This window comes from Athene noctua, chromosome 6 (assembly GCF_965140245.1).
Source record: "Athene noctua chromosome 6, bAthNoc1.hap1.1, whole genome shotgun sequence".
Lineage (NCBI taxonomy): Eukaryota > Metazoa > Chordata > Aves > Strigiformes > Strigidae > Athene > Athene noctua.
The window spans coordinates 22,884,839-22,897,604 of record NC_134042.1 but is presented as its reverse complement, the minus strand read 5'-3'; positions in this window follow the sequence as shown (position 1 = coordinate 22,897,604).

Below are 12,766 nucleotides of genomic sequence, written 5' to 3'. Positions count from 1 at the left end.
GAGCTCTAAGGACTTCCTTAACTGAAAGAAAATGTTTGTGTTCTGCCACAAGGAAATTAATAAGAAACATTTAGGATGGATACTCCAAGGTCTGTGACTTGACACTGCAGGTTGTTCTCTGTTCTGTAGAGCACAATGGGTAGGTAAGTAGGGTCAGGGAGATGGACTTTATATGTGTGAATAACCTGTTCTGTGCCAAATGCTGAAATGCATGAACTATGGAAAGGTGGTTGAGATGCCTTCCATCTTGCCCTGGAGAAACAAAAGTTCTTGTTCCACCTCTTCATTGCAGTCAAATCTGTAGTTCCTGTCTCTGTTAAAAGGGAGTTACATTACACTTGGCAGTTACTTGTCCTAATCTCGTTAGTAATTTTTAATCTCTTTATTTATCCCTTCAAATTTTAATGGGTACATTTCCACCGTCCCTCCAGAAGGTTGCTTCTGGAAAATCATAGAGATTCTTATGGGATTTAAAACTTCTAAATTAAATTCATGTCATGTTTACTACCAAAGTGGCAAAAAATACTGCGGAGGAAGTTAGTTGCTACAGTAAGTATATATGGCTACTTTTTAAACTTTCTGTAATGTTTATACAGCATTAACCTTCTTCTCACTAACAATTTTTAATGTTGATAATACAATCTGATTAAACACTACTTTGCTCAAAAAATTTTAAGAAGCATGCTTAAGTTGCAAGAACACCAAGCAAAGCTGTTAAAAGCCAAAAATTAAAGTTTAGAAGAGCTTAAGCCTGCTTTTTTTTTTTTTTTTTTAGAGGTTCTCAATGTAGTAGCTCATAACTGAGTCACTGAGAAGTGCTTTAATTATGTGATTTGACATTTCATGGTCAACTCTCATAGCCACATATGGAAAAGCACCATTTTCAACATATCTATGTATTCTAAATGCAGAAGCAAAAACGACTCAATAAAGGGAACCATTGCTAATTGTTAATGTCTCCTGCAAATTAGGACATATGTGTGAGCTTAATTTATCCAGATAATTAATCTGCATAGTAAAATACCTGTGCCCTGAGTTGTGCTTGATTATGTACACTTAAAACAAATGAGTGAATAAATCTACTCATTTAAGATTTTATAAATGAATCTTACAGATATAATCTTGTTTCAGTTATAAAAAGAATTTGGCTGTTAGATATTAGATAACTTTGATGTAGTCTTGTTTATTTACAAGGAAATTTCTTTTTTCCTGAAGAAATAAGTAAGACCACAGAGCAGTTTTGGTTTTCCACTTTTCTTTTTTAGGCATTGTTTGGCATTCAGGGTCTCATGTTTGGCTCTTCTTGTTTGGTTAAACATGTTTTCTGCACCTCAATTCCCGTGTTCAGTTTTGGGCCCCTCACTCCAAAAAGGACATTGAATGACTCGAGCGTGTCCAGAGAAGGGCAACGGAGCTGTTGCAGGGTCTGGAGCACAGGTCGTACGAGGAGCAGCTGAGGGAACTGGGGGTGTTTAGTCTGGAGAAGAGGAGGCTGAGGGGAGACCTCATCGCCCTCTACAGCTCCCTGAAAGGAGGGTGCAGAGAGCTGGGGATGAGTCTCTTTGACCAGTAACAAGCAATAGGACAAGAGGGAATGGCCTCAAGTTACACCAGGGAAGGTTTAGACTGGATATTAGGAAGCATTTCTTTCCAGAAGGGGTTGTTAGGCGTTGGAATGGGCTGCCCAGGGAGGTGGTGGAGTCCCCATCCCTGGAGGGGTTTAAGGGTCGGGTCGACTTAGCGTTTAGGGATGTGCTGTATTTGGGATCTGTCAGTGTTAGGTCAATGGTTGGACTGGAGGATCTTCAAGTTCTTTTCCAACCTAGCTGATGGTATGATTCTATGTTTAGCCATAAACCAAAGTCTTACTTTCCCCATTCCTTCTTCCTGTGTCTCAAATTTTCTTCAATTCTTTGCAACAAAGCATGTGGCCTGTGCATGTTTACTTTGCATGTTTTTACTGTATTATAAAAGTTCAATGTATTTGTGTGACAAAAGGTCCTGCCTATGCCTAACCTTAAGTGTGTATATATAAATATGGGTGTATCAAGGAATGGAATATTTAAGTGCTATGTAAAAATTATTTGCAGACAACTTTCTGTTGACTGCAACAAACTGGAATTAGTCAAAAACATGCAAAAGCATCACACAGTTGGGATGTGGTTGTTCTTAATTGGATACAAGTCTGCAGCACTCCAGCTGAATAAGCAGCATTTCTAATACTGTTGCTTATGCTAGAATAAGTCTGAGACTGATCTGGTATGTTCCAAGGTGCAGGAGTCACCTTCAGGCTGAAAAGAAGTATCAGTTGTATTCAGTGGAATTTCAATATGGTTTTAATTTGAATGATGTTGGATGTGTCTGTGGCAATAACAATGTACAAGGGGTCACTGTGACAGTCTCCTCCAAAGATTCATCCCTAATCTCACTGCTAGGTATACATTTTTTGTGTTCAGCTTCCTGATATGAAACTATTTTATCAGTAGACAGCAAGTCAGAAGCTGGTTCCTAGAGGAGCATATTGTTTCCTAACCAATAGTGGTCTACTAATAAACTGCTCATGTTTTCTTCCGGTGAAAAATCTTGGCCAATGATACTTCAAGCAAGGCAAGAAAGCAAGGGGAAAAATCCTTAGAAAATTAACACCCTTTCTTCAGTTTTTAAGTAAAAGCACACACAGCAAGGTAGATTATTCTTACACTTTTCTACACTGTGGTGTCAGATACCACAGGAGGAGTCACTCCCTTGTGTCTTTAAAGTAGTGGTACTTGGTGAGCCCTGATCCTGTGGGCATTCCTAGATACTCCTTTTTGCACAGGAGAAGCCTATGTGACCTCATTACACAAGGACAAGTAAAGTTACTCTTATAATACAGACATAATGAAATAGTTGTTGAGTTGCAACTTCTGATGCTTAAAAATAGCCAGTAAAGTTAAACTGTACTTTTATGCAGCCAAATGTTAAAAGAAACGTTCAGATTTGTCCGTAGCACTCTTGTCTGAGCAACATAGGAGCTGTTGCTGTAGATGACATTTCACACAGGACTCCAATTCAATTAGCTGAAGTATGTAGCAAGCATTTCATTTTTACATATACTGCTCAAGCTATTTAATGACAGTGGTCTATAGCTTCAAAGATATGAAAACTAAACAGCATCTGTGGAGGTTTGAACTCAGGCGGCAGCCAGACGTGGCCGGCCGCTCACCTCCCCCTGCCCCCTCTGGTGAGATGGAGGGGGACAGAAGAAGAAAATTCGTGGGTTGAATAACAAAAAAGAATTTACAATACAGTAACAATAGTGAGTTCAAAACAGAAAACGGGTAAAATGCAACAGGGGCTTAGGGAAGGCAGCGACTGCCCCCCACAGCCAGGGCGAGGGGCAGCGCACGGCCAGCCCCAGCCGGGGGCCGAGAGGGCTCCCCCCACCGCCCACCTGGGCACCGCATCCCAGGGAGTGAAACGCTCCACTGAAAACTAACCCCACCAGGACAGCATATGTGGCCAGACGTGACATGTTTTACCTGCCCCTAATGTATTTTAAAATAATGATTACTGAAAGTTGATTATGTTGAATAAATTAAAGCAGATGGATTTGATACATTATGTTGTCTGCACCTGGAAATGCTGAAGAGGTCAGTGCTTATGTCACCAACCTCTCTGAAATGGTCTGTGGTTCTTATTTTGGTTTTGATGTATAGTTGTAGATTTTTTTTTTTCTCCTAAAAAATCCTTCTCTGGAGAATAAATTGTTTATTACATATAACAATGAAAGGGGAAGCAACATCTAAATATAGCCAAAGTAGGGCTGAAGATTTTGTCTAAGAAACAGGTCAAAGCAAAAGCAGGCCTCTGATACCTCCTGAAGTAATCTGTGGTAGCTTAACCCAAAATCACTCACTCTGTAGCCAAATAATCAATTTTGCTCTGTGGTCCTATCCCCATTTCCATAGCCCCAGTCATCTGAAGTGCAGAATCAGATTCGAGAAGGCAGAATATGGCATCAAATCCCCTTCCTCTGTGCTTGCGCTCCAGCTGCTAATGGGAGTACTCACAGGAGAAAACAAATGGGGAGGATGAGTACCAGCCACACAGCCCAGCCTGCTCTCAGCAAGCATGTTAGTGTATGTGCCAGTTTGTCTAGTTACTGTACAGAAAAATGTAGTGTTGATATATGTAAAGAAGTTTGCAGATGAGGAAAGTCTGTTTCTAAAGGTTTTTGGTAAGAAGTTTAATTTAGTAATGGCAAAGACTGATAAAATCCTATTCTAAGCTACAGCCTTATGACTTGGAATTTTCTAGCCTAAAATTGGACTTTTTAAAACGAATGTTAATATTCATGTATTAAAATTCATATGAATTATCTTACTGCCAGTGAAATGCAATATAGAATTGCTGAGATTCTCTGTTGCTACTAGTGGGGATTTTTTTTTAATTATAGCCTCTGGGGAATATTTTAATTATGGTAATTTTGTAAGCTTTTTTTTTTTTTTTTTCTGCCTAGTGCCTCAGTTCTCAGCATCCTTTTCTGCAAGAAAAGGAGGTTTTATATGAGACACATTTTCAGTGGAAGTACAGGCCTCGGGGATTCTGGAAACAATTTTGATTTATATCTAAAAATAGAAATATTATGCAATTGGAAAATACAACCTATCATTATGAAGACAAATGCTCTTAACCTCATCTTCTCTCATGTAAGGTTCATGGCAATCACCAAGAAAAAATTGTCACAGATGTATGTATGTTTTACAGGAAACACAGATACAAGGATAACTGGTTCAAGCTTTTGCCACCAAATTTTTCTGAAATTCAGTTAGAGGAATAAAAGAATTTGCCCAGAGGAAAAAAACAGGTTTTCTTTTATGATACTATTAAATGAGCAAGGATGGGAAGGAGTGATAGAAGAGACAATGCAAGGACATGGTTTTTTACCTCCAATCTGAGGCACAACGCAATCTCGTGTTTAGCTGTCAGGGAGTCAGGTGACACAGTAATGAGGTCAGGGGGAGGGCAGGAGGGTAGGTGTGGTTTTCTTGGTGCATATTCCTCCTAGTTCCCTTCTGAAGTCAACAAATATGGAATAATTTACTTTTGTAAAATGAAAATTCTCAAGCTGGTTGGAGAGAGGTACTCAAGAACGAATGGTCTTGAGTTGGACCCACAACTAATCTGTAGTTCAGGGCACCCTCTAAAAAAGTATTTTTCTCTGTCTGAGGGCAGCTGAACCTGAAGGAGCTATGAGTGAATACCTTATTTTCTAAGTAGGCAATTTCCTACCTTTCCTGTAGGTTTCTTTAAGTGTATGCCTGTTCTGGGATCCCACCAGACCATGCAGCTTAGGAACACTGAGTTGCGTGTGTGCGTGTTGTTCAGTAACTGTCAGTGGCCCAGCTGCCTGCTGAGACTGTTGGGAGTCAAATGCAACTAGACTTTGTGGATAAATCCCACTGATGCATTGAAGTGAGCTGTTCTTCACATTGATTGTGCCATAATGAAAACATGTCTCTCCTTGACGTCCATCAGAGCAGTGGTTGCTGAAGCCTGTCATCACATGCGTATTTATCCACACAGTGTCCTGCTCAGCTCTGTGCACTCGCAGCAACTTTCAGAACCATGAGCTGCCGTGGGTTAGGAGAAACAGCAGTCATTCATAGACTCCTGGAGCTTTTCTGGTCAAGACAGAAGAGGAAAGGCTGTTGGATGTACTGGCTATAGAGCAGAGAGACTACAGAAGCAGATTTGGAAGACAACTACTGCAAAGTTTCTGCAAGAAGGAAAAGGGAAGAGGGAGCAGGGACCTACCTGGTTTGTCAAGCTTGAAGTGACCACCCTGGCAGCAACACCTCTGCATAGGACAGACCACATTTGTGTAGTTATGAGAGAATATTTTCCATTCTGTGAAGTCTGCTAAAAACTTCCAGTGGCTTTGATACATTAATGAGAGAAGACGTAGCAGCTCATGAAGTACCTGCTACTGCCTGTGGAATCTGGCTGTTCCAGGCTGCAGCACATCTTGACTGATCAACTAAGATTTGAAACTATATTCTTCACTGGCTTGTCCTGGACTTTAATTAAGGGAATGAATTGCAGTGCCATACTTTTCTTCTTCAGGAGGTAATGAATATATTAACCATCAGAGATTCTCTCCTGATTGCCAAGATTTGTGAAGTTGTACCTAGACTACACAGGGTGACTGCAAAACAACTGAATCATACTTTTTTGTATCTATTTCTAGTAAGTGCAAGAACTGAGGCAGACAAGCCAGTCTTTAAAATCCAGTTCTTGTTCATGCTAATATCCCAGAACTACATGCAGCTCACTAAGAGATCTTTTCTTCGTTGTCTTCCTTATGTTCAGGTAGCCAACACCCAGCCATGACTTGCTGATGACTTCTGCTGGGTGCAAGTGCCAGAGGGCAATATGCTCCAGACAGTGAACCAAGAGAGGTTGCTGTGAAGATGGGGCAAGCCAGAGGGAAAAGCAGCAGGAAAGGAGCAAATACAAAGGCTGCAGAGGAAGCAACTACATTCTTGAGGGATTGTTTTTCAAATCAAAGAAGTGCTGAAGGATTAGGACAGGACACAGCAGAAGGAAGGGGGAAACAGAACAAGAGGCATGCGCATGGGTAGTAAGAGAAGGAAGATAAAATAATAATTAGATCAGTTACCTAGTTGACTCATTGCTTCAAAATGGCCTGTGTGAGATATCATAGCTTAATACTTTACTGGAATCCTGTAAAACATTTTACAAATGAAACTAATTTATAAAGTTCACACAATTTCATGATATATTAGCTTTGCTTGTTCTGGTTTGTACTGCACGTTATTTGTCATCAGGAAAAGAAAAAAAAAAGACTGCCATCCATCCATGTAAATCAAAGCAAACCACTCAGTACTAGCAGCACAGGATAAGACAAGTTAATGACATTACTATAAGAAGTAATGCAAAGTAACTTGCTGCAATACTGGGAATCTATACCTGTTAAAATATGCAAAGCAGCCACACCTTGATCACATTCTATACAGTCTCTAAGTAAACCATGAAAACAGTCACCACAACAACAGAAACTTCATCAGAAAGCAGTTTGTTTTACACAGAGAAAAAGCTTAAATAGTATGCAAAGGAAGAAAGCAAGTTTGAAATGTTTTAACTCATGACCTGCAACAACAGACACTCTGTTGTTTCCATTGCCTTGTCAGTATTAGTTAGAACACCCACGTATACACACTTTGTATGTTTTCACTAAAAGATTTTGAAATTGCTTAAAAGGAGTTACTTGAATTGCAAAATGTTCACCACTGTTCTCAGATTAGTATTTTGACCTAAACCAGGGGTTAGTCTTTGAAAATTAAGACCATTCCTTGGAGGGCAGTCAGAGGCCAGAAATAAGGCAGAGAGAGCTGGGAAGTGTTTGTCACTGTTCAGTGTCAGGTGAGTTTTTCTAGGGCAGGTAGATGGGACCAGAGTGCTGTGGTTACTGTGATCCCAGGGAACCGCCAACTGCCTGTAATTGCTGGCAACAGCTCACTTCCTTCAGGGCAGGGAAGAGAGGGTAAATACCTTCAGCCTTTAATGACAGCTTGTTCTTACTCCCCAGTTCTGAAAAAATGGAAGCTGCTGATAACACAGACAGCTCAAAGTAGGGCCTAAGAGGGGAACTGATTTTCAAAAGCACAAATAGATGTGCTTGTCCCCCTTTTGGGGAAGGAAGGGAAATGGGAGCAAATCATGGAAATGCCAGAGAAAACATTCCGTGAAGACTGAATATTGCTGCGCCCTTATACCTGTGTTCCCCCAACCCACCCGACCTGAGAGGGTCTAATTATTCACAAAGTGCCAGCTTTAGCGACCTTGACAGAAATATATTGAGGCCACTTGGACTATCGTCATGTAAATAAGATACTTGTTGCACAGGTTATCTAGAAGTTCCAGTAGTTGCTGGGTAGCAAACGCTCACTAGAAGTCAAAGCCTCTGAATTAATTCACAGCTACACCAATGCCGATGAACTGACCTTGATAACAGAGGTGACTCACAGCAGAATGATGATTACAAAGTGATTGAGCTTTTAAACTTTTTCCCATTTATAAATCCAAGCTTATCCCATTTATTAGCTGAACAGTCACTGTTGACTTCTGTTCTACTAACTAGATTGCTAGACCTAGTGAATAAATTATCAGTAAATAGCATTGTAAGAAGGAAGACAGTATTCTGAAAACAAAATCATCACTGGAAATCTCCAAAAATTTAATAACAACTTGACAACATTACTTGTCAGTTTGAAAAATTTGACTGTTTATCACTATATGGTAAAGTGTTTACATAAGCTACGTGTAGGGAAGATTTTTTTCCTGGGTTGTTTCTGGTCTAAAATCACACCACTCCACTTCTTGTTCAAAATAGATTAGAATCAAGAAGACAGATGGGTTACTTTCATGAAAGGATGGTAATGAGATTAACTTCATCTTTTTACATTTTCTCAAGTATTTGTCATATCTGATCAGTGACTGATACTCTTCAGTTTTCAAGCTGGATTTTGTGGAACTGGTTTAACTCTTGAAACAGACAAAAATGTGTCCATGGCTTACTGCTCTCTTCAGACATCTGGTCTGATCTGAACTTTGCCATGAGACTGAACATAAGGTTATTCTACAAAGAGCATTCTGATCCAATAGCTCTGAAAGATAAAAGTGACAGCCTGAGCAACGCTTAAGCCTGATTTAAATAAAATACAGATTTTTTGGTAGCCAAACCTTGGTTTAAAATGCTGGAATTTCCTGGAATTTCAGGTTACTTTGCATGTAAACCTTAGTCTGGAGTGAAAATGGGAGAAGGGGAGGAAAAAAGATTGGACAGACTGCAAAGGAGAATTTTGAACTTACTGCAAATTGGATTTAGACATGACATCATACTTGAGAAGTAAAAAAAAGTAGTAGAGGGGCTAATTTTCAGAAATGTTATGTCATTGGTATTTAAGTAGTTTAGTTTTTGTGGAGAAGTGTTTGCAGTGGCCTATCAGACAGCATACAGCCTGCATTGCTGCCCCCAGGCCTGAAGATACTGTATGGACCAACAGGGCAATTATCCTGCTGGGAGAGGAGACAACAGAAGCTTGTGTGTCTGGTGGCAGAGGAAACCTTGTCCTTAGGTGTGTCTGTGAGATGGAGGGGGTACTGTGGCACTCCTGGCTTCTTCCTATCAGTTCTGCTATATCTTAATAAAAGTTTACATGTAGGATGTGTCTGTCATTTGAAGGACAATGTAGGAGAGGTTTGTTTGAATAATGGAAAACCCAAGGAACTATTTTTTACATGTAAGTTATAATTTTGAAGAACTATTTAAGACATCGGAGAGACCAAGATGTATTTCCTTTAAAATCTTTTAAACTCCTGTGAAAACTCTCTTTCAAAAAGAAAGCTGGAGTTAGTGGTATTGGGTATGTGCAGAGGCCAGGAAGCTCCTTCAAGGGGGCAGTGAGATAGGTATTGCTACAGTCCCAGAAATGGTCCATATCTGACATGAAAAGATCTGAGGAAAAAAGACACTTTATAATTCAGGACTGGCCTTAAAGAGTGAGTGTGCCAAATAGCTCTAGAATAGAGGCTGCCTGAAAGAAAACCCAGCAGCACTATTGTGAAGTGATACTGAAAGTATAATTTTTATTTACACAATTTCTACTAATAAAATTTATTCAAATATTTAATTTCACTTGCCAGTCTTATCTATAACTATATCTAAGGCTATCAGACAAGAAAATCCTCAATGCCCTTCTCTAATGCAACTACATATTTCAAGATCAGTAGTCCAAGTTACATTAGTTTTACATTATAGTCTGTTACTCTATGTTTTTATAAATCACAACTCGTACTGACAGGACTACTTTTAATATTAATTATTAGGTTTTTCTCTTAGTCCTCATCTATGATTCGTGCCTACTCTAACAACATAAAGCATCAGTGTCGCTGAGCTAAGCCAGGAAGTGTCAGCGTGCACCAGCACTGTGTCGGCTTCTGCCAGTTGCAAAAAGCAGCTTAAATTTGCTACAGAAATGGGATGGGGAATGAAACAAACCTGGAGTTTGTGAACACAGAGTCAGCACCACCTTATATAGAATTCATTCATACTAATGATGTTCTAACCTGGGGGTGCCAATTTTTTTTTTTTTTTTTTTAAGATAAATATGTAATGTACCTCACGGTACAATTCTAATGAGCAACCTTTTCATTCAAAACAATGAATGCAGATGTGTGGTAATGGTGATGGTGTTTTCAGTTTCTTTTTGTGGAATGTCCCTATAAATAGTCAACTATGATTTACAGACCAGAGTTGATAACTACACATCTCTCTATATTCCAGATTCTGCTGCAAAAGTAAATCAGACATGCAGGGTGTCTAAAACTGCTGTGTCAGAGCAAATCATCCTACAATAGGATGACAGTAATAAGTCATACACTTAGCTTATAGAACAGACAAATCTGTGTATCATTTTACAGCTAAGAATGTTTTGATGCTTTCATCTTCTAACCATTTTAGGAGATATCAGCGTATCAGTCCCAGAATTCTGTTTCCTACCATAACTGTTAGTCAAGGTGAAAAAGAAAAGCAGATGGGGCCACAATCTTGAAGTATTTCATTATCTTTATTATTCAAAACAGGATATCCTGTTGCTACGGCATAGTTCTTGCTGAAGTATACATGAGGTGCCCAACCCTTGAACACAGAAGTCTCATCTTTCTTGCCTAACATCATGGAAGTCTTTGACTTTCAAATGTGTTTTTGAGCTAATTTCCACCCACAGTTACATGCACAAACACCTACTGATTTAATCCTGAATTTCATACATCACTGGGGCACAACATTGTGATGAAGGGCACAATTTACCTCTAAATGTCTGTCTTAAACATGCTTCCTAAGATTACCTGCTTGAGATAGCTTGCAAGTATATTTGTAGATGAGTTCTGTGGCCAGTAATCAGTTGTTTTTCTCAAAACATTGCTTATTACTTTCCCATTGAATTACTAGTAACGCTAAACATTGGGCAATCTTACTAGGCAGAGGTACCAGCCCTGCCTGTGAGACAGGACTGGATTCTGGCATTGATTTGTTATCTAAGTTTCCCAGTAGGGAAAGAAGCTCTGAGCTGGCGGAAGACCAGATCCCTTCTAGCTGTGCTCCCTTTCTTTCCAGCACTGGGACAGAATCCTTTCCTCTGGGTGCATCTTCCTTGACTCGGTGGGTCACCCCTGGGCCAGGAGATGCAGGCTAGCTTGCAGCCATGATCCATACGGAGTGTGGATGCAGAGCAGCTTCTGGTTTCCTCTTGGCTTTCTTTGCACAAGGAAAAGAGCTCAATATAGTTGGGAGACCACTATCACGTAGAAGTGGGTTATGGGACTTCAGAGTTAAACCACTAAGCTGCTTATCAGTATGAACTATGTTCCTCTCTAATTTGCTTTGCAGCATTTGTTCAAATGTTCTGTTTACTGTAAAATCTGGGGTGGAGATGTCTTTTACCACATATGTACAGTGAGTCCTGAATCTCAGTTGGGGCCTTTCAATATTTCAATATTAAAAATTCCTCCCAATGACAATGATCCTCCACTATGAAATACTTGGGAATCACGAGCATAAGATTCAGCAGCCCCAGGCTATTCCTTTTCTCATTAGGGTCAGAGCACGGACTGGGACATAGACTAATTGTTGTAGTCAATGACCTGCAATTGCATACGAACATAATTGTGCATGAAATGTTACTGCAAAAATGACATAGATAAATATTTCTACCAGTAATTGCTGTCATCATCACACCACTTACTATGAGAACACATTGTAAGCAGGTAACATTTCTCTATCAGAATAGCTCTCACTCCCCAAAAACTAGCTTGCAAGAGGCAATCTCAATGCTTCTTCTCATTGAAATACAAGCAGAAGGTCTATAAATGCACTATCACCTCTTCATACTCTTTAAATCTACAACCTGCTGCTCCTTAAATGAACAGATGAGATCTGCCACTGGATCTGTTGAACTTAATTCTTATAACTTAATTCTTATAACTTAATAAATGAAGGGAACTATATTCTTGATTCGAGTTCTTGTATGAATGCTCTAGTGGATTAATCTTTTGTTGGAGATAGACTACAAACAAAATGTCTAGTTCAAGTCCTTTAGTGTTTAGGTTTCACCTTAAAATGTCAAGCCAGCAAAGAATCTTGTACAAAGCTTGGTATTTCTGGAGCCTCAGTTTAGATAAACTCATATAATAGGTGCTAGTATTTGAGCCAAATTTCCTGCTGGCCCAAACTGGTGAGGCCTTATTGACTTCAGTAGAATGGCATTTCTTTGCAAAGATAAACTGGCCTGCTGATTTTAAGGCTGGCACTGTATGAAAAAACTGAGCAGAGTACATTCTTGCTTTGATGCAGGCTCAGACACACAATACTTAGTCATTTTAATAAGTTACCTGTGTCCACTGAGATCAGTGTTTACACAGAAATTTATAAAGATAGCAAAGCCCTAACAAGCTAATGTTTTACAGTATAAAAATACAACCCTGTAACACAGAACCAATAGTAAAAGCATGTACAATATGCTTGCGTAACAAAATAATGCTGCTGATTGCCATATATAACTAAGAGTCAACGCAAACAGTACGGCAATATTAAAAAGCTTAGCCGCAGAAACCTGAGCTGGAATTAGATTGTAACTACTTTACAGACAGCCTAATTTTTTAAGGTTTTGGTACCAAGTACACAAGAACTGAAATACAAAAT